The sequence below is a fragment of the Bemisia tabaci genome, chromosome 7, assembly GCF_918797505.1.
Source record: "Bemisia tabaci chromosome 7, PGI_BMITA_v3".
NCBI classification, from domain to species: Eukaryota; Metazoa; Arthropoda; class Insecta; order Hemiptera; family Aleyrodidae; genus Bemisia; species Bemisia tabaci.
In genome coordinates, this window is record NC_092799.1 from 31,937,247 (window position 1) to 31,957,902 (window position 20,656).

The window sequence follows — 20,656 nt, forward strand, 5'->3', positions numbered from 1 at the left end:
CTGTGCTGATACCTTTTTATCCTATTCGCTATGCTGTATTACGAACATTTTATCAGCCCCTTTAGCTCATACTTTCGTGTTGGCTTAGGCCCAAAAGTTAGTTAATTTATTTGTAAACATTCAGTATTTTAGGCTATTAATTTTACAAAGAATATGAAAGATGGGTGCATTTAAATTAAGGGAGGCAAAAAGTTTATTCAGTAGTTTGGTCGTGACATTGGGTTCATCGCAGGTTAAAAGGTTCACCTCTGAAACCCGTCTGTGTATTTACTGTCACCCTAAAAAAGAATGACAAATGAGAACCATTTTGTAACATTGATCGAGATTATCAAAAATATGTATAGGCTTAGAATTTTAATTTAATAAGGAAACTCAAAATTCCATGTTAGGGCAAATGGAAGAAACATAATGAGCAGAGCTGTTTTATTTCATGAACAGTATATAAGAGCAGAATTTAATGAGCTGCACCCGCGGTCTGTGTTCATATATGCAGAGATATAGTTTCACGATACAACGCTCAGTTTCTGAAAACCCCAATAACTGAAACAGACTGTGTGTGGAATTTATCTAGCATTTGTGTATTTAAAAGGCCCCTGCTCTTGCATACCTTTTGGAGTTAAGAAATCCCTGCCCAGGTGAATAGAAAACTGAAAGGGGTCACTTTTTTGTAAACAGAAAAAGAAAGGAGGTATTCCGAGACCGGGTGCTAAAGAATCTGGAGCAAAAAACAATACTTTCTCTAATTCCTCTTGTTCCACGGAGAGGAAGGAGGGGTAGGAAATAAAAACCCGTCATAGAATCGAGAAGACGCTTTATTGAGAACAAAAGAATGCCCCCTTTTATTATGAAAAGAGAAAAAAGAAGAAAAGGAAAATACTGCCGGGCTGCTCTTGCTCCTGTGGTAAATTGAGAGAGATACTAAAGCCTCGGGGGAGGGGGGTCATTTTTAAGAAAATCCCATGAGAGATCGTGAAAAAGTTTCTGGAGTTGTGAGGATTTCCATCATTCGCGGGAAAGGTAAACAAAAATATGAAAATGAAACAATAATAATAAAAAAGTAAGAGAAAATAGAGCAATTAAAGGGTTTGGAGGACAAGGCACATAAGTGCAGTTTTTGCTATTTTGAGAAATAAGGGTTTGAAGTTTCGAAATTACATGGATCCTAGCGGAAAGAATGTTCAAACTGACTTTTTGATGCTTAAAAGATTGGAATTTGGGAGTGAATTTTTCACAGAATATACATTGAGACTAGTTTTACTTGAAATCATTAATACCTCAATTTTTTCAAAATCTGCACTTAAACGCCTTGTCCTCGAAGCTCCTTAATTATAGCAACAATCTCTTTTGAGGAACAAATGCAAAAAGTGCAATTAAGTACTCTACTGGTTTGATTTAAGAAACTGTTGAGCTGCTGCACTGTACACAACTGTGTTTTTAAATCGGCCATTTATTTTTCCTCTGTCTCACCCCCTCTTATCTCTTCCCTTTTTCACCCCTTTTTCATCCCTTTTCCTTTTCTCCCTCCCCTCCTATTCCTCATTTATTTCTTACAGGATTTCTTCATTTGTTTAACATTTTCTCCTGAAAGGCGAGTCGAGTAGGCATGATGAAACTTGCGGCTTTGTTCCATTGATACCTCTGAAAAGCGATGAATATGCGTTTTTCGGATGGACAACTAGTCTTTCCCCGGTAGGTTTGTTGCCACATTCCACCCCATACGGCGCAATCAACGGTAAACATCAAATGGACGATAGGATCACAACATCATTCATCAAAGGTTCTATCAAATTTTAGAAAAAAAAAACCCAAATAGATGTGTGTTTTTTGAGTAGGTAACTAATCGTGCTTCCAAGTAGGTTTGTCGCCTATGCAACAAAATTGAAGGCAATTCTCTAGAGAACGAAATCTGGCAGTCAAAAGATTTACACATTGTCTATTGAATCTGTTATTCGTAGTATAAAATCTCGAATAACTATAGGTGAACCTCAAACAAACATAGCTATACGCGCGGGAACTGAACGAAACATCATCAATTTTTAGTTTATCAGGAATTTGCAGCCTGGCAAGAGCTACTCGGACAAACGAACTTCCCGAAAAAGACTCCTTTCATCCCTAACGAACAGCGCATGGTGAATAAAGAAAACAAAGATGCAGCGAAAATGCATTGAATCAAAAGGACCCAAATGTATTTGAATCAGTGAGCACGAAAACGCATCAACTCGGTAACTCTAAAATCCTCAATTTTCATTAAGGACAGTCAATTTTCATGAAGGTCATTGAAGTTAGCGAATCTGTTCCAACTTTGACCTTTAAAGTGTCCTTAAGTACTTTTCTTTCGGCATCAAAAATTTTCTTCATGGACTTAATTCTTGACCTACTGTGCAGTTTTGTGTGTGTCCTCATTATTTTCATTTTTTCGAGTTGATGTGTTTTCGTCCTCCCTGATTCCTTTAGCGCCCTGTGCGGATGTTGAATTGAGTAGAAAAGTGGTCATGTGCTGAAAAGAAGTTCTACCCCGACCACTCAAAATTTTAATTTTTTAGATTTTTAAACATTTTAACGCCAACACAATATTTGCAAAACTTGCTCCCTTGATAAATTTAGAATTTGTTTATGATTCCATTCTGAATAAGTACTTCCGAATAGAGGATACCTGCCGACAATATCACAGCATGGTCCAATCAAGTCTTGTGGACCGATATGAATGTGTGGTTTTCAAATAAATATTCCACTCGCTTCATTTTCGTTCCCCGGAATGATTTGTTGCCTCTGCGTTGAAATTAATTGCGAACTTCAAGTGGACAATATGTATACCAATGAAATGACACGTTGTCCACTAGTTCAATCAAAGCATGCACCGAGTTCAATGTATTTTCATCGCATTCCTTAACATTCTCGCTCCTCAGTAGATCCATTACTGGTTCAGGAAAACTGGAAGCAATAACGTCAAAGATACTATATCTATCAAATTTATGGAATGATCTAATACTTTCCTGCCCAATACTATTAACCAGGTAATTTTTGGTGAATAAGATCTCGCTTGCGATTTCAATTACAACCCCCGCATCCGAAAATTTGAATATTAAGGTGATTCGATGGACGCCATATTTTGTGTCAGAACGGCATGCGATACATCGCATCAATTGGTTCCATTTTTTCAGCTACTCGTCATTTTTCTCCAATTTTGAGATCGCAATTCTGTTGCTAGGAGACTAAAGCACTCACTTATTAATTTTAACAAAGAAATTCAACGTAACAAAGGCGTGGTTTTTTTAGAGAGAAAACATCGCATTCGATACTGATATCGGAACTGCACTCGAATGCGATATTTTCTCTCTAAAAAAGGACGCCTTTATTAGGTTGAATTTCTTTATTAAAATTGGTGAGTGCTTTAGTCTCCTAGCAACAGAATTGCGATCTCAAAATTGGAGAAAAATGACGAGTAGCTGAAAAAATGGAACCAATTGATGCGATGTATCGCATGCCGTTCTGACACAAAATATGGCGTCCATCGAATCACCTTAACGTTAAAATGACAGTCTCAACAATGGAATTATGGCAACCTCAGTTTTTACGCTATGGCTCAGCTATAGGAAACTGTACACATTTCGAACAACACAGGGTGGGAAGAAACAACGCTCGATTGAGTAGTCTGCTAAAGCCGTTGTAGTGCGAGATATTTGACTCGCTTGAGGCTTTGTTTTTCTCGTGACCGGGCAATTCAAATGTTCCGTAACCAATGTGCAATAAAAACGTTAATATCTTCGGTAGGAGTTAACTTCAGTAGTTTAGTTTTCGTGTTTTACGTAAAATCATGATAATGAATCATGTATCAGTAAGTGCTTGCATTCGTACTTTGTTGAATGGTCCGTTCAATCTAAAGAAGCGAACGTAGAGAACTTTCCTAACTTTTCCCGGAAAAAATGTTTTATTAGGGAAACCATGCAACGTTGGAATGCTCGTACGGAGTCGAAACACAAAATGTCCCATTTAAGCCCCGTGATTCGATGCCACGATTATTCTAAAACAGTGCGGCCGGCGTTAAAGGCATATTAGCGCCTGCAAGACTGTAGGAATACTTCAGGCATTGCGCTAAACTGTGCGGTCAGCGTAAGTGCCTACAAGACTGCTTGAATACTTTTCGCATTGCGCTAAACGCACTGCACTCGGTCACTTGGCGCGGAACGCCTATTAGTGCCTACAAGACTGCAAGAACACTTCTCACATTCCGCCAAATGCAGTGCAGTCGGTCGGTTGGCGTGAAAGGCGCAGTAACGCCATCCATTCCTGACTCTCTGCTCCGGTTTTTACCATAACAGAAGGAAAAATATGGTTTCTTATTGTAACGATTTAAAATCGGATGATATTTAATTTCCTCTTCAATTTAAGAGCGTTCCTTTCCGACTCGTGTCTTCTCTGAAAAAAAAACACATTGGATCGAGAGTCCAGACTCTTGAAAACATCGACAAGAAAAAATACTCTTGATTCAATCGGATTTTTGCTTAGATCAAGAACCAAGCCTTTTAATTTGAGCGTATTTCCTTTTGATCTAAGCAAAAATCTGATTGAATCAAGAGTATTTTTTCTTGTCAATGTTTTCAAGAGTCTGGACTCTAGATCCAATGTGTTTTTTCCCCCCAGTGTATCCGCGTTTAAAAAACACCGTGCGTTTGAACGTGTTATAAAACACCGTTCATAAAACATTATGAGGTTCTAAAAGTGGTTCTATTGGGTTTCTCGTAAAATTTTCTTTTAGGAGCACCTCTTCAAATTCAAATGTTGACGGAATAAACATCAAAATTTGCAGTTTTAGTTGAAAATTTCATGTCCGACCTCTCCAATGGACTCGATTCACTATGTGTTGTTGGTGCCTACACGCGATGCTGTGCACGGTGCACTACGCTTCCGCTAGAAATCCTGCACCCACGGCGATTTCCATGACACCAAAATTTCCTCTCCAATTTAAGAACGTTCCTTTCCGACTCGAGTCTCAGACAGTCCACATCGTGAGTGTAGCAGAAGTAAAGCAACCAGACTCGAGGAGATCCGTCACAGTAATCCGACACCGAGGTTTGTCTCCCGAGCCTTCCCGCGTACGTACCCCTCAATTCAACCCCTCCGTCACGCGCGACATTCGTAACCTAGTGTTTCCCGATTACGGGAGTTAACGCAATTTATGAACTCCCCTCCGGAGCGGGGTCCGAAGAACAAGGAAGCGAGGCGGGGTCCGGCGTCCGGGGAGGGGTAATTGGACCGAGCGTAATCTGTTACACTCGTCTGGAGTCCGCCGACTTCAAATGGGGTTTAAATGAATAGGTAAACCCGGGACGACGACTCCCACAATCGGCGCTATGCCATAAAACTACGGGGAGTAGCAGCCCCCCCGCGCATGTCCCGTCCCCCCGGCACCCCCCCGGCGCCTCCCCCCCCCCGTCTCCGTCCCGGGGTGAGCACGGAGCACCTCAAACCGGCCGAGTCAGTCGAAGTCGAGAGCGGGGCGGACAGGGTCTTTCGCGCGTCGTCCTCCGGAAACCGCCTTCTCCCATCGCTTCATCCCCCGCTTTCACCTGGAACGCTGCCCCCTTCCCCGGAGTGTGTGTCGGTCGTGTGTCGCGTGTCTCCGTGTGTGTGTTGTGGTCGCTGGAGTCCCCGCTTCCCAGACGTCATCGAGTCCGCTCAACTTTCGGTAAGCTTTGATCTCTCCCCGATCGGGAGTTTAAGGGATTACTCGCCCGCCGGACCGGCCAGTTGCTCGCTCTTTTATCTCCCCGGATAAAACGGAGACGACCTAGAATTTCAGAATCTTCAATATAACAAGATATTAATTATTTGCACTTGTTTGTACTGAACTACGTGAAAATTAATTAAATAGAGGCGATTTTATACGTGGAAATAGTGCATGCTTATCAATAGTTCTTTTTTATTCTGTTCACATATACAAAGTTCCTATTGGTAAAAGTACACCTATTTGTAAAGCTCAAGAAGAGAAAAACGGTGTTAAAGTTAATCATCCAGGGAACAATTCAAAATGAGGTCTGGAAAAAGCGATGATAGATCCTACTAATTTCCACTCAGTAAATCTACCAAACATGTAGTCAAACTAAGTAGTAGGATTTTGATTATGATTAGTAGAAGTTATGGGTATGAGACGGAGCTAGGTAATCTGGTCATCTCTAGCTCTCTTTTTTCTGTTTTCATAAGATCACAGGCTTATGCGAGATTTTTCCCCCTCAGTCAACAGGTTGATACATCCACTTAACACCTGTTACAATTGGAGGATAAAAAAAAAAAAAAAAAAAAAAAAAAAAAAAAAAAAAAAAAAAAAAACGGTACCTTGCGGAAAATCCACATAAAAAAAAGTTTATAAGCAATTATCGCGGATGAAAGAACATCTTGATGGTTTTCTTCTCTCCTTCTCGAATAACTTGGGTCAACAAGATGAGATGCCCGAGGGTTCATTTACGCTTCATTGGAGAAACGAGGATAAAATCTGCTTGAAACTTAATTATTTATGTACAGTAAGCACTGTATTAGAATCATCGAATATTTTTCTCTTTTTTTCTTTATTACTCATCCATTTTTGTATTTATAAACGTAGATTGCGATATTTTTTCCAATATGACTACACCGTTTCTTTAGAATTTGAATAGAGATTACGGTATATGAGGATGTTTCCTCAATGTCTAAACACATATACAATTATCTAACTTTACTCTCTCAAAAATTCACTGTTGAATTTTTAACAGTGCGCAATTTAACAGAGAGGAACCAAGCCTCATTATTGGCAAAAATGAGTTCGGAAAGGTTGGAGCTTAACTTGCCGCATATTTTCACCTCATACATTTTCAGAATAAAAAAGAATGAATACCTTGAACGAGTAACAGAATAGATGCTAACTTTCATCTCCGACATTGACTCTTATTAAATAATAAAAAAAAATCTTGAACTAATTTCTCTGCGCTCGATTTTAAGATGCCTTGTTTCCTTCCTCTGCAACTTGGTACAACTTGCGTTAGGTTCAAAAACAATTAGTAGACGCTTCCTGCACTTTTGGGGGAATTTAGTACGATTGAACCATGCTGGTGGTCCATCGGGCGAATAATTGATTACAGATTTTTTGACCTCAAAAACTTCGCTATCAGAGGTAGTGAGCTATAATCCCACCAAAGAAAGACGTGTTGGATGATATCGAATCAGCTTATCCACATTGGTGTTGCACTCTAACTAATTTGTGCTGCTCCAATTTATTGCAGGACAACTCCAATAAGGTTGCTGCACAGTACCGATAAGGTAATGCACAACACCTATTTGGCTCAGCTGAGTCATAATAATCCAACCCTTTCTCAGTGTTCGGTGACGTGGCGTGTTTTGCGATATATCGATTGATCTGCCATTGAAAGCTATGGAAAATGATCGATAAACAGGGTGTTCGCAACGAACACCTTAATTACCGATTCTATACCATAGCTTCAAATGGGAAAAAATCGATAATCGATCATTCACGCCTCACCCCTGTCAGTGTTCAAGAATGTCGTACGTATACATCCTAGGTATAGTTTTTCCTGCCAAATCAACAATTAAACTTGAGATATCCCGAACTATTTTTCCGAAAAATCGGAATCTTATTGTAAAATAACGTTTTTCAGTAAAAATTTCCAACTTTCTGCAAAAGTCTCCAATGATGGATTTTAGGGTAGTTTTCCCAAACTCTAGGCTAAAAAACATTGAGGTCTTTTAAGCTGTCCCTCACAGTATAATGTGATCAAATATTTGCTAGGCTGTGTCATCAACCCTTCTTGAGCAAACATAATTGGAAGGGCAGAGCAGTACTGCCGTGCTAAGGAAGAACGCCGTATGAACATTCGAGAGTTGCCGAATTTCTTTTGATAAAATGTTTATATTTAAGAAAAGTTATTGATATTTTTCCTTGAAATTCTCAGAAACTTCAGATGAAATTGTCTATAAAATTGGCAGGAAAATGTTCATAAGTTTACTGGGAAATTTGTGTTTTATCAAAGGAAATTTGGCAACGCCTAAAGGCTCATACGGCGTCCTTCCTTAGCACGGCAGAGCAAAGGAAGAGATATTTGCGACTACGACCACACTCAGTGAAGTAAAATTTCACGTGTCTCCGGAAGTCCATAAAATACGCAAGTATTTAATCCGAGAGAAATAAGTAAAAACGACTCCCTCTTTTTTCTCTCTATGAATAATCTAACGAGTTAACACAGTCTGACACAATTATTTTTTCTTGTTTATATAGCCACCTCACCTTCGTGATAAAAAACCGTCTCCTATTTTCAGCAGGCGGCGTGTATTTTTTTGTAATTTCCTTATTAAAACGTGTGAGAGCTCATAAAATGCTTGCGCATGCTTTTGTGGTACCCTATGATGTAATAAACTGAGTCGCACGTGAATAATGACCTAACCAGCACTTATACTTTAACTTTTGTCTGTGAATTTACATACATATAAAAGCTTTTTGCATGGAAGGGCATTTGTTACAGAAAGGGAAAATAAATCACAAAATACTCTATTTAATAGTTGAAATGAGGAATCTAATCGCAAATTTTTATTTTTTTTTAAAAGTTTCCTTGGAGAAGTTTTTCAAGCATTGTAATCCCGAGACAACAGACTTGTGGACCAGCTCCATACATATATAAATACATATTACTGATGTATGTGTAGTAAGCTGTTAAACTTTTGATGAAATGATGAAATCAAGCACTTCGGCTTGCGACATTACAGATTTTCTATCACATTATATTTTGGAGGTCTCACGAAGAAAAAGTCTTACTTAAACTGATGACTAAGTATATTAATGAACATTGAATTCGCCAGTGTAATATGTATCACAGAATAATTACTCACGCGCATTCTGGCTCTCTTTGGTTCTCAATTTCACTGCAGATGCGTTTCGCCCCTCATACGGGGCTTCTTCAGTGCTGACATCTAACACTAAAAAACTAAGAGACACTAAAAACTAAAACGCGTCTGCAGTGATATTGAGGAACAAAGGAAGCAGGACTGCTGGTGAGTAATTTCGTGAATATATTAATTTTTATAACGAGTGTGCTTCGAAATTTACACGAAAATCAGCTCTAATCATCTTATTATCTAACGTTACCCTGTAAATTTAATGCAATTCGTTTAGTTTTAGTTTTAAACCATGTAAATAGATACAAGAAAATACTTGTAGTCGTTACACTGGAAAAAAAACACATTGGATCTAGAGTTCAGACTCTTAAAAACATCGACAAGAAAAAGTACGCTTGATTCAATCAGATGCAAGCTTAAGTTAAGAACCAAGCCTCTTAATTTCAGCGGATTTCGTTTTGATTCAAGCAAAAATCCGATTGAATCAAGAGTATTTTTCCTTGTCAATGTTTTCAAGAGTCTGGACTCTAGATCCAATGTGTTTTTTTTTTTCCAGTGTACGTTATATTCAAATAAAATTCCTTCCAAAACAAAAAGAAAAAAATTAGCTTAATAAATTAGCGCAAACCTCTTTACGCAGCCATCGGATGTTCCACCGCGAGGTGATTGGAGTAAAATCAAACACAAACCCCTTCACAAAAGGATGTCGTTTTGATTAATGCGTGATCTCTCCGTACGAGATTCCGCCTCGGCGAGTCAATAGGCACGACACCTATTTATCTTTTGTGGCTCGTCTTCATAAAAGCGGGTTGTCAAGAGAAAAGCTACGTTTGAAAAATTGCGTTCGCGTTGACCGCCGCGCACGAACACGGAGCGAAAACACGAGGATCCCCGTCTGAGCTCCGCGGGGCCGCGACACGCAGCCTGCATCGCGGCGAGGGCGAGCGGGCTGCATCGCGAGGCGGGGAAGGGGAGATTGGCCCTGGATTCGGGGGCGCTTTCTCCAGTATGTAACCCGTAACTCTTCCGAGCTCATCTCGGCGAGTGCGCCGACCCAGCCAAGTTGGCCAGAAGTTCGGCTGCCTCGCGGCGGCAAATTGCTTGCTTGGCCTGAAAAATTGTACACGCTGATTGATGCTGCCTCCTCGGAGATTAGAACGCACGAACTTTTGGGCCAACACTGAAAGAAATCTGGAACACATTTCACGGTTTTCATTAATTGTATATATGGACCGTATACTCCGCTCCCCTTTGATGGGTGTCCAAGATCGCCCCGAGAAACCGGAGTGTTTACGTTATTTTCCAGGAGCACAATATAGTACCTATACTGCCGTGCTAAGGAAGAACGCCGTATGAACATTCGAGAGTTGCCAAATTTCTTTCAATAAAATGTTTATTTTTGAGAAAACTTGTGAACATTTTGCCTTGGAATTTTCAGACACTTTGCATCAAATTACGAACAAAATTATCGGAGAAATTGGCAGAAAAAAATTCAAAAATTATTCTGAAAATTAGTGATTTGCCAGAGGGAATTTGGCAACGCCTGAGGGCTCATACGGCGTTTTTCCTTAGCACGGCAGTGTACTCGTAAAGGGAGAGTATGGACACGTCGACAATTTTGAGGTTAGGTGATGGAGCTCTTAGATTTCAAAAGGGTAGACAATCTATGAATTGAAATTATCCAGAGTGATTTATAATCACAATTGTTGGGAACTGTCGTCGGTAAAACACGTATTTGACTTGGTTTTTGCATAAACTTACTCATTTTTGCGGAAGAATGCTTATTTATGAATTTTCTTGTCCATTTTTTGTTTGATATTGGAGTCTAAAGACCGACAGTGACATGTTTCGTTTTCAAAGGTTACTTACCCTTTTGGGCCCTAAGAGCTACATATTTCAAGTTGTCCATACTCTCCCTATACAGGTACTCTAGGGCACAATAGACCTGAGGCGGATCCAGTAATTCGGCAACACTGGGTTTCCTCCATTTACACCTATGTTAAATAATCGATTCTTGTCGGAGCACCTGGCCCCTTCAAGAATCGATACATTTCCATAGGTTTAAATGGTGAAAAAACGATGCTGCCAAGTTGCTGAATCTGCTAATGCAATGGATTCCGAAAAAAAATGGTCCCCGGATCGCTCCGCAAGATTTCAAACAGTGCAATGGAGTGACGAATCAAACATCAGCCTCTATAAATGATCGCTTCTAATTACAAATTATGTTGGAGCAAATCTCAAAATTGGAATCTATAGATAACTTCAAAATTAACGATGACTAAGAACCATCATTCGCAATTCATCATTTTCCAAATGAATCAACCTAATTACATGTCAACTTTACCTTTCCTCTCAAAATTTGTATATTTACTTGATTACTACAGGGCATGTTTTATTGATATTTTAATAGGCGTTTCCGAAGATTATTGTCAAATATCACTAAAATTTTTGGCAGAAATAGCCTTGTCAAAAGAGTTGAGAGTAGCAAAATTAATGCTGTGAGTAAATTTTGCAACCTCAGAGAGTAGATACATTCCATCGTCTGGGTTACCACGAATCGTAGTGATAGTGTTGTTTAGAACTTGTCAGTTTCATGGTGCATCTTAAAAAGTAGAGTCATCAGTAACCACGAGATCATGAATACAATGGAGTAACCGAATTAATTCATCTAAATTAATAAACGGCCACATTATGCCTCAAAATAATGTCATCCAAAGTGCGAACGGTGACGCACATGATACAATAGTGTGCCTCCAAAACAGGGTTTTCAAGTTGGCATCTATATTAACGGGCAACTTGTTGACATAATAATGGACAGCTGACAACAGCTATTTCCTGTTTATTGCCCGAACATGAAAGTTTACAAGCACAACCTCCTCTTTTTATTCAGACAGATAATAAATTCAGTTTCATGTGGTTTTTCGGGTCATTGGTGGGAACAATAAAGAGACAGAAAAGCTCTCATTAGGACAGAGCAGTTTTCGATTACAGTCAGAGCTGATGAAAAATATTGGCGTGACTCTGTCTATCTGCCCCTTTTACCCTCCACCACCCCTTTCCTACTCCTCACGCCCCCTCCTGTCTCTCTTGTTAAAAATGCATTTTAAAAAAATAAGTTATATAATTAATTACGACTTTTTGGACAAACCATTCGCCGGTATGACTTAAAAACTACTCATGGACCCAGGAAATTTGATCGAAAAAAAGAGAAAAAAAACATGAAAAAGGTTTATGACGTCATCCTCCAGAGTAGTGACATCCTTGGTTTCTTCCACCTTGCTCTCATCCGAATTTCATGTTGAGTATTAAGTGCGAGTGAGTGTCCCCGTGACTGATGAATCGGAGGCCAAAAAACCGAAGGAGTCACTACCGCGGTGGATGACGTCACAAACCGAATTTTTAAAAGCGCGGTATCTCAGTTCATATTTAACGTAGAAAGTTGCTTAGACGGATTTTATTATTTTTAGCTAATCTACAAGAATCAAGCATCAAAACACGAGTCTGAGACCAGTGGCGCCTACGAGACTGCATGAATACTTCAAGCATTGCGCATACGCACCGTAGAGTACGAGCAATGCGTGAAGTATCCTCCGTTCGGTACGCGCAATTCGAGAAGTATTCATGCAGTCTTGCAGGCGCTAACACAGGTTCCACGCTGGCTACACAGGTGTGTTTGTATCTAATATTCAAACTCGCGGAGTCAGCGTTTTTCAACTCGGTATGGATTATTGTCATTTAAATGATAAAAAAATTCGGTACGTAAAATTCAACTATAATTTCCAACTACTTTCCTCTCTTTCTAATGCACTTGTTTGTGTCTCTGGCCCACTAGAGGTAAAAATATCGACTCGCATACCTTCCAACACTACCGTGCTATAAGGAAGAACGCCGTGTGAGCCTTAAGACGTCGCCAAGATTCTTCCGATCAAAACTGAGATTACTAGGAAAATTGTAAATATTATTTTCCAAAAATTGTAGACAATATCGTACCTAATTTAATCCAAAATATCTGAAAATTTCTAGGAAATATATGCGTAAATCTTGTCAAAAATACATATTTTATCAAGGGAATTTGGCAACTCTCGAATGTTCATACGGCCTCCTTCCTTAGCATGGGAGAATACCTTCCATACCTCCACTGCGTATGTCAATCGTATATTTTCTGAACATTTCGGGTCAGAAAACACCACTGGATTGACACATACTTCTCTCATGGTATTTTACTAGTTCGTCAGGGAACAGAGGTGTATCGGTTGATGGTTTGGTCCTTGCTATGCAAAAGTCGAGAGAGGAGACTTAAACGGAAGCCGGTGGTTTAAAGCAAATCCACCTCTTAATTCGTCTCGACGTGACAAGCAGGAACGAAACGGCTCGGAAGCATTAACTTCGGCTTCTTGTCTGCGGTTTATCCTCTTCCTCACGTCGTCTCTCCTCTGATGTAAGGGGGTATCTCGATTTTCACATGAACCTCAGAAAGCATGGATTTATATGTGAATTAGGGCTCACAAGGAAATTGAGATACGCCCTTACGTCGGAGGAGCGACTACGTCTCTGACAATATGAGTGAGACGTAAGCATTTACGCCCTTTCCTCGTTTTTCTCTTTACAATGCTGCTGTGCTAAGGAAGAACGACGTATGAGCCTTCAGACGTCGCCAAGTTTCCTGCGATAAAAACCGAATTTATTAAGAAAATTGCATATATTTTTCCCAAAACGTGTACACAATTTTGCACGCAATTTTATCTAAAATATCTGAAAATTTCCAGAAAAAATATGCATGAATGTCGCCAGAAATACATGTTTTATCAAAGGAAAGGCAACTTTCGAATGTTCATTCAGCGTTCTTCCTTAACACGGCTGAATACCGTCGTGCTAAGAAAAAACGGCGTATGAACATTCGATAGTTGCCAAATTTCCTTAGATAAAATGTTTATTTTGTAGTAAAGATATGTGTATTTTTCCCTGAAATTTTCAGGAACTTCAGGTGAAATTACGAACAAAATTGTTTGGAAAATTGGGAGGAAAATGTCCAAAAGTTTACGAGGAAATTCGTGTTTTTTCAAATGAAATTTGGCAACGCTTGAAGGTTCATACGACGTTCTTCCTTAGCACTGCAGAATAGGCCACTAGACTGGGTAAGAATTAAAGCTGCACAGGATAGGTGTTTAGAGCCAAAACTGGCAATCTCCATTGCCCTGTCTAAAAATTGCGCGATCGCTATTATTTAATATTGAAAGGACGAAAAAGTCTCCGATCAGAGCTGTTTAGGCGTTTCAAACTATGGCCTAGAGTGAATTCTCTTAAAAAATTAGGAGGATTTACTGTACCAACACATGCGAGTTAAAGTTGGGATTTACCTCCTCATGAGTTGAAGTTGGAACAGGGAGTGGTCGTTCGAAGGAGCTTTGAAGTTTCTGTTTAGACGGATCTTATAATTTTTAGCTAATTTACAAGAATCAAGCCTCAAAACACGATTCTGAGACTAGTGGCGCCTACGAGACTGCACGAATACTTCACGCATTGCGCATGCGCACCGTAGAGTACGAGCAATGCGTGAAGTATCCTCCGTTCGGTACGCGCAATGCGAGAAGTATGCATGCAGTCTTGTAGGCGCTAACACACGTTCCGTGCTGGCTGCACAGATGTGTTTGGATCTAATATTCAAACTCGCGGAGTCAGCGTTTTTCAACTCGGTATGGATAATTGTCCTTTAAAATGAGAAAAAAATAGGTACGTAAAATTCAACTATAATTTCCAACTACTTTCCTCAGAGCTATTTAGGTGTTTCAAACTTTAGCCTAGCGTGGATTCTCTTAAAAATTTAGGAGGATTTACTATACCAACACACGAGTTAAAGTTGGGACAAGGATGAGTTAAAGTTGGGATTTACCTTCTCATGAGTTGAAATTGGAACAGGGAGTGGTCGTTCGAAGGAGCTTTGAAGGAGTCTGAAAGTTTCACGGGGATTATTAATCGAAACTCGACTAATTGTGGAGCAGTTTTATGATGACTGCATACATTTACGAATCATAAGTGGTAATAATATATATTTAAAAATATCGTTTTCAAGGCAGTGCCCTAATTATTAGTGACAGCAAAATTCTCCAGGAGGACCAGCAGGGGCGGATCCAGCAATTTGGCAACTACAAATTCCCTCCATTTAAACCTATGTTAAAGAATCGATTCTTGTCGGGGCACTTGGCCCCTTCGAGAATCGATACATTTCCATAGGTTTAAATGGAGAAAAACAGTGTTGCCAGTTTGCTGGATCCGCCGACGAGGACCAGCGGGCCTCGGCCCCCGACCAACAGCGCAAGCGAACATAGCGAGCTGAAGCAGCTAGTTTTGTTTAGATATGATTAGGTTTCTATTGATTTGGAACGTGCTTTTCATATTTATCTAAATTGAAATCTAGGTACTCACACGCATTAAACGAATACTATTTTTTGTTGAAGACAGCGCTTCAGTTATTTCAATGACACTTAATTTTCAAATAACCAGACACCGCTCATTTCTTGTTGAAACCACTCAGATTTTTTTTGAAACAACAGAAAGTTTCCAACGGAAAGAAATTGATGAAGGTTCTACTTGATTTATAACTAAATTTTTCTCGGTGCAACTTATAGAGAACTGCTTTAACTGAGGAAGTGCAAACCAACTCGGCTGCGAAAACAGAATTATTCGAACGACACATTTTATAGATACGGTTAAAAACGCATTAGCATTCCCGGCGAAGGTTTTCAAATTATCATTGGCTCAACTCCCACAGACCAATCAAGGAAAGTGCATCGTAGCGTGTTACAAGTGTAAAATTAGTTTTTACGCAGAGTTCCAACTAAAACTGATTTTGATTTCTTTGGGAAAAAATGACTACGCTACAATTGCTAGAGTCGATGGAAAAAGTAGGGTTTCTATGGATACGGTAATTATTTTCTGTCATACGGCTTAAATTTTGCAAACATACAGCAGTGTTAGCCCTAATCTGTTAAACGAATCTTTTGTGACAGGTGAATTGAGTGCTGATAATGTTGACTCGTTCATATTTAAAATCAGTCGTCCATTCAATTTCATCCCTCATTTTTCAGTTTTGTGCAAAAAATAAAATTCTACATAATAACGAACGATGATTTACGAATACATGATATAGTGTAATACGAGCAATTTTGATTGCTGTATATTCCAAAAATATTCAACAGTTCTCAGAGAATACAATCTGCAGAGTTTTAACGTCGCACAATTCGTACAACCTGAAGCCCAACAAAACCATACATAGCCCTATCTTATGCATGCAATAAATGTGCATATTTTTCCGAATTGAGCAATCGCGTTGAGAGATTGAATTTGATTTTTGTTAGCTAGTTTCTGGCCCCTTAAAAATTACCAAGGGGACTACTAGGAAAGGGAACACAGGCGCTAAAATCTGGGGAGAAAATATGGATTCTGTTAAAAGAATAAAAACATTTAAAAGTATTTGCTAACTCTATAAGGATCGAACATTTTGCTCAACTTTAAAGAGCACCCTCATACAAAGTTTAAAATAAAATCGTTTCACTGAGAAAAAAAATTCAGTCATGAGCCGTAAAAACGATGTGTAATATCGGCCTCACCATACTCTTCGTGTAGCTATGCATACTGTCATTTCTAGGACCTGTAACACAAAATTTGTTAGCTTTTTTGACTTAAAAAACTCCAAAGTTTAAACTAGATAGATAGCTAAATTAGCAAAACATCGGGATGGGCGGAACTTCCGGATTACCGTTTAACATTCTAATTAATGCAGTTTTTCCAACTTTACTCACCCAAATAATATTATAATAATCATATTCGTTGATAATGGCATAAAAAACAAAGACAACAAACGACGACATTTTCATAAAAAAACAAGCAATAACACCACCCTCAGCGACATTGAAAACAGGAAAGAAATATCCCGTACCGTTGTTTCTGCATCGCAATCACGCCGGGAATGAAATGATGGAAAACAGGAACAAAGATAAAAGTTTTTTATCTCAGGTTTCGGAGTTCCGATCAAATGCAGGCGATTCAAATTTCGCTTCAAATTTATTAAAGTTCATGTTTGTGCTCGCGAGCGTGTTTACATGATCGGGGCGTAACGACCTTTGCCTTGATGGGGCCGTTAAAACTTTCACCACTCGTTACAGCACCGCCTTGATTTCTTTGAGCGGTCTCCCAGCACTCCCGGTGCTCGAAAACCGCCCTATTCGGGAGCTTTACTGGAGCGAACGGAAAATTAAAAAGATTATGGGCTCTTTCCCACGAGCGGACTCCATGAACAATGCAGTAAGCTGCAAGATTGCTTTGAAGTGTTCTCTCCTTCCTGAGATTATATCAACTCCATCCGTACGATGCATGAGTCGGGAATGTAGGTGAACTGCCGGCTGATTATTGAAACCGATAGACAAAACTATAGACAAAGAAAACAAAAGGGATTTGGAGAGATCTTACTGGTGGATGTGGGTGGTTGCAAATGGACAAAGGGGTCGAGGATAATAGACTAACTAAGGGCAACCCAAGAGAGACCCGATAGTTGGTCCATCAATTTATCCCTCAGTCAATGGGAACCAGTGCTCCCATTCCATATCCGTCAAAAGTTCTGGAATTCGGAACATTTAAGTTCCAATTTCTCCCACTCCACAACCGTCAAAAGTTCCGGGATTCTTTTTATATATTTTTAAAAGTTCCGAGATAGATCCGGAACACTTCGGGAATTTCCAAAGTTCCGGAAAAATTCCGAAATATCTCAAAAATTCCGAAATTTGGTACTGGTTCCGGGAAATGGGCGCACTGATAGGAACCACTCATTTCAACCAATAGGATCGCTCCATACTCTCTATATCGTCTTTGTCTATAGCTTTATCTATCAATTTCAGTGGTCAGCCCGCGGAGGCTTCGCATGGGATGGGGCTAAAGACCATAATCTCAATGGACCGCCAGACAAGGTACAAAGTCAAGATTTTTAAGCGCTCAGTCGATAGGCAGCGCTTTTTGATTTCGACTTGCCTCTAGAATACTAGTATACTAGTGCTAATTTGTTTAAATGGCGCACCAGCTCATCGATGTGTAGGCTTTTTGGGGGGGGGGACGGGGGTCCAGATTTAAAATAAATAAAGCTGCGATAACCGTATTTTATGCTTTTAACGTAATGCGCGGGATCGATTGTCTATAAGAAATTTCCCTAGCGGTAGAGTAATTCTTATCGAAATTGATCGATGAAAATAAAAGAAGCCTAAACAAGCTGCTGGTTCCAACACTTGGAGAGCTCGCCTTTGGGAAACTATTAACAACTATTAATGATTTTTTCTGAAATTGTATATGTATTAAATGAATCTTTACCCAATTATCAGAGGTTACATGCCGATGCAAAATGTTATGACGTAATTTCATATGACAAATTTTTCACATTACAATAAATAAAGAGAAATAAAGAGAGAGAAATGGAATTATCTTTTATGAATGTGATTTTGCGGCAAATGTTGCAATGGCTATTTTTGCCATCGCATTTTTGTTTCTGGCTTTCATCGTTGATAAGCTTTTTCTTAACTTGTCAACAATGTAATGAAACCATATGATTTAATTTTAATTTTTTTTTTTAAATCAAGTCGCCAACTTGAATTAAGGTTATACTTTGTTAAGCTGGCAGTCTGAAATTCTGAATTTTTATCGGCACAGAGTTCAAAGAAACTATAATTTAGCACGGTTTGGAGGAACGTTTCTGCCATAATTCTTACACAATACTTATGGTATACACTAAGAGCTGAAAAGGAATTCACTTGAATTTTAGCGTGGAGCTCGAGAGACCACTTCAAGCCTTTGTATGCGAGTGGCTCAATGGAGCACATCACGCCTTTGTAGGTATGGGGTGGCTCAATGGAGCACCTCGCGCACTATAAATAGCACGGAGCTCGAAAGAGCACTTCATGCATCTGTATTTTAAGGTTAAAACGAACTCTAAAGAAACTCAATGCGAGGCTCAAACGAATTCTCAAGCATTCTAAATGCGAGGCTCAAACGAATTCCCAAGCATTCTTGATGCGAGGGGCTCAAACGAATCCTAAAGCATTCTTAATATGAGGTTTAAACAAACTCTGAAAGGATCCCAATGCGAGTCTCAACCGAGCTCTCAAGCATGCAATTATTTTGAGGTTAATTAACCTTCTATGGTACCAATAACGGCAATCTTAAGGATTATCCATTAATTATGCGCAAATCTCAATCTTAGTCTTAGTAACTTAAAATTAATTGAACAAATTATTAAATCACGTCGAGGTCACCATGTTTTTTATTTTAAGAAATAATAACAATTGCAAGTACAACTGCACACAAAAACTGCATTGAAAAGATAAGAGGATGATAACATACAATTAGGTTATTTGATATAAAACCATAGCAACATGCTATGATATGCTCGGCCACTGGAAAGTGCTGCTCTCTAGTGTAGCAAACGAGGAACAATTAATCCTCAGTTGAATGAGGGAACGGAAATGTTCGACGGAGGAAAACTGTAACCCGCGAAAATTCAACTTTTAGACCTTGAAATCAATGGGATTTTGGCCGTTCCTCCGACGGCAACGAGAACCATCCATTCGTCGCCACGGACACTACCAATGCTAAAAGAAATCGATCGCAAAGAGCTCTCCCGAGTGGGCGAGCTCAAAAAACGCGCCTGATGAGCTCAACGGTGGCTATCATTTTCGGAAAACGAAAAAACGCGTTTACGGTTTCCTTGGTAACCTTTGTTTGCTATCAGCTGATGTTTTATTTCTATTTCCCAGCCAAGTCGACGAAGTTTATACTTCCTTTCTTCACTAAATACATTTACTAACACCTGAGCGCTTCTCTAATACGACAGTATTAGAACTTTCCCGCTTGTTAATATTTGAGTCCTTTTCGAAATTTCACGCAAAACACTATTCGCGAAACGAAAATAACTAAAATTAACTCCTAATCAAGATATTAACGTCTTTATTCGGTACTGGATACGAAACTTTGAGTTTTCCACTTGACAGCAAAAAACTAGTGTATGCGAGAGTCAAGTAGCGCAATTCAAAAGTTATGGCAGCCTTCATGATAAAGTGGTGTTTCTTTCCTAAATACCCACTCTATGATGTTCAAAGTGTAAGCAACGCGCAGCAGCTAAGCCAAAGTGCCGAGATTGAAGTTGCCGTATTTTAATACTCCAAAGACTCTACGGTATAGCATTTAGTGTGTAGGTTATGGTTTTTAATGAACGGGACGTTTGAACTTTTGTATCGAAAAAGTTAATTAAATGGTAAGGATTTCATATTTCCTATATTCTGTGTTGTTCGCGTAGCACTTGAGGCACTCCTACAACAAGACAAACGGAAGCAAACATAGTATGGAGGTAGATCAGGGAAAGGACGCGCGTTGATGACGGCGCAATGATACAACTGTTCGTGCTTGATGGATATCCGCGTTGCGTCCGTAAAATTGAAGGCGCTATGGTGCGAGACGTGAACTCACAATGCTTCACTCTGTCGCTCAGATTCGGGAGAAAATTTGAAAAAACCAGGCCCGCGAACTTCTCTCCTATATTCGGTTGTGTTGACAAGTTGACACTCGAGTTTTTTCTCTTTTTTTTTTTTCAATTTGATGTCTGGTTCTTTTTCATTGTGTATTTGGATGCCTCTTTTTAAACCTCATATACACCGGCCCATAACTACCTCAGAAGAGATAGTGGGATCAATTTCACCCGGCAGAGATTTTTATAGAGGTAGTTGTCAAAAAAAAGTCCCCGTTA

The 20,656-nt window shown here is 39.4% G+C and overlaps 1 protein-coding gene across 1 annotated transcript in view; it reads left to right on the forward strand.

Annotated features, from left to right (window-relative positions):
- Positions 1-5,420: 5,420 nt before the first annotated feature.
- The window catches only part of LOC109032113 (uncharacterized), a 141,457-nt gene continuing 126,221 nt past the window's right edge, over positions 5,421-20,656 (forward strand). The window contains exon 1 of the mRNA XM_072302821.1: positions 5,421-5,686. The gene's annotated coding sequence lies outside the window, so the exon portion shown is untranslated. The remainder of the gene's footprint in view (positions 5,687-20,656) is intronic.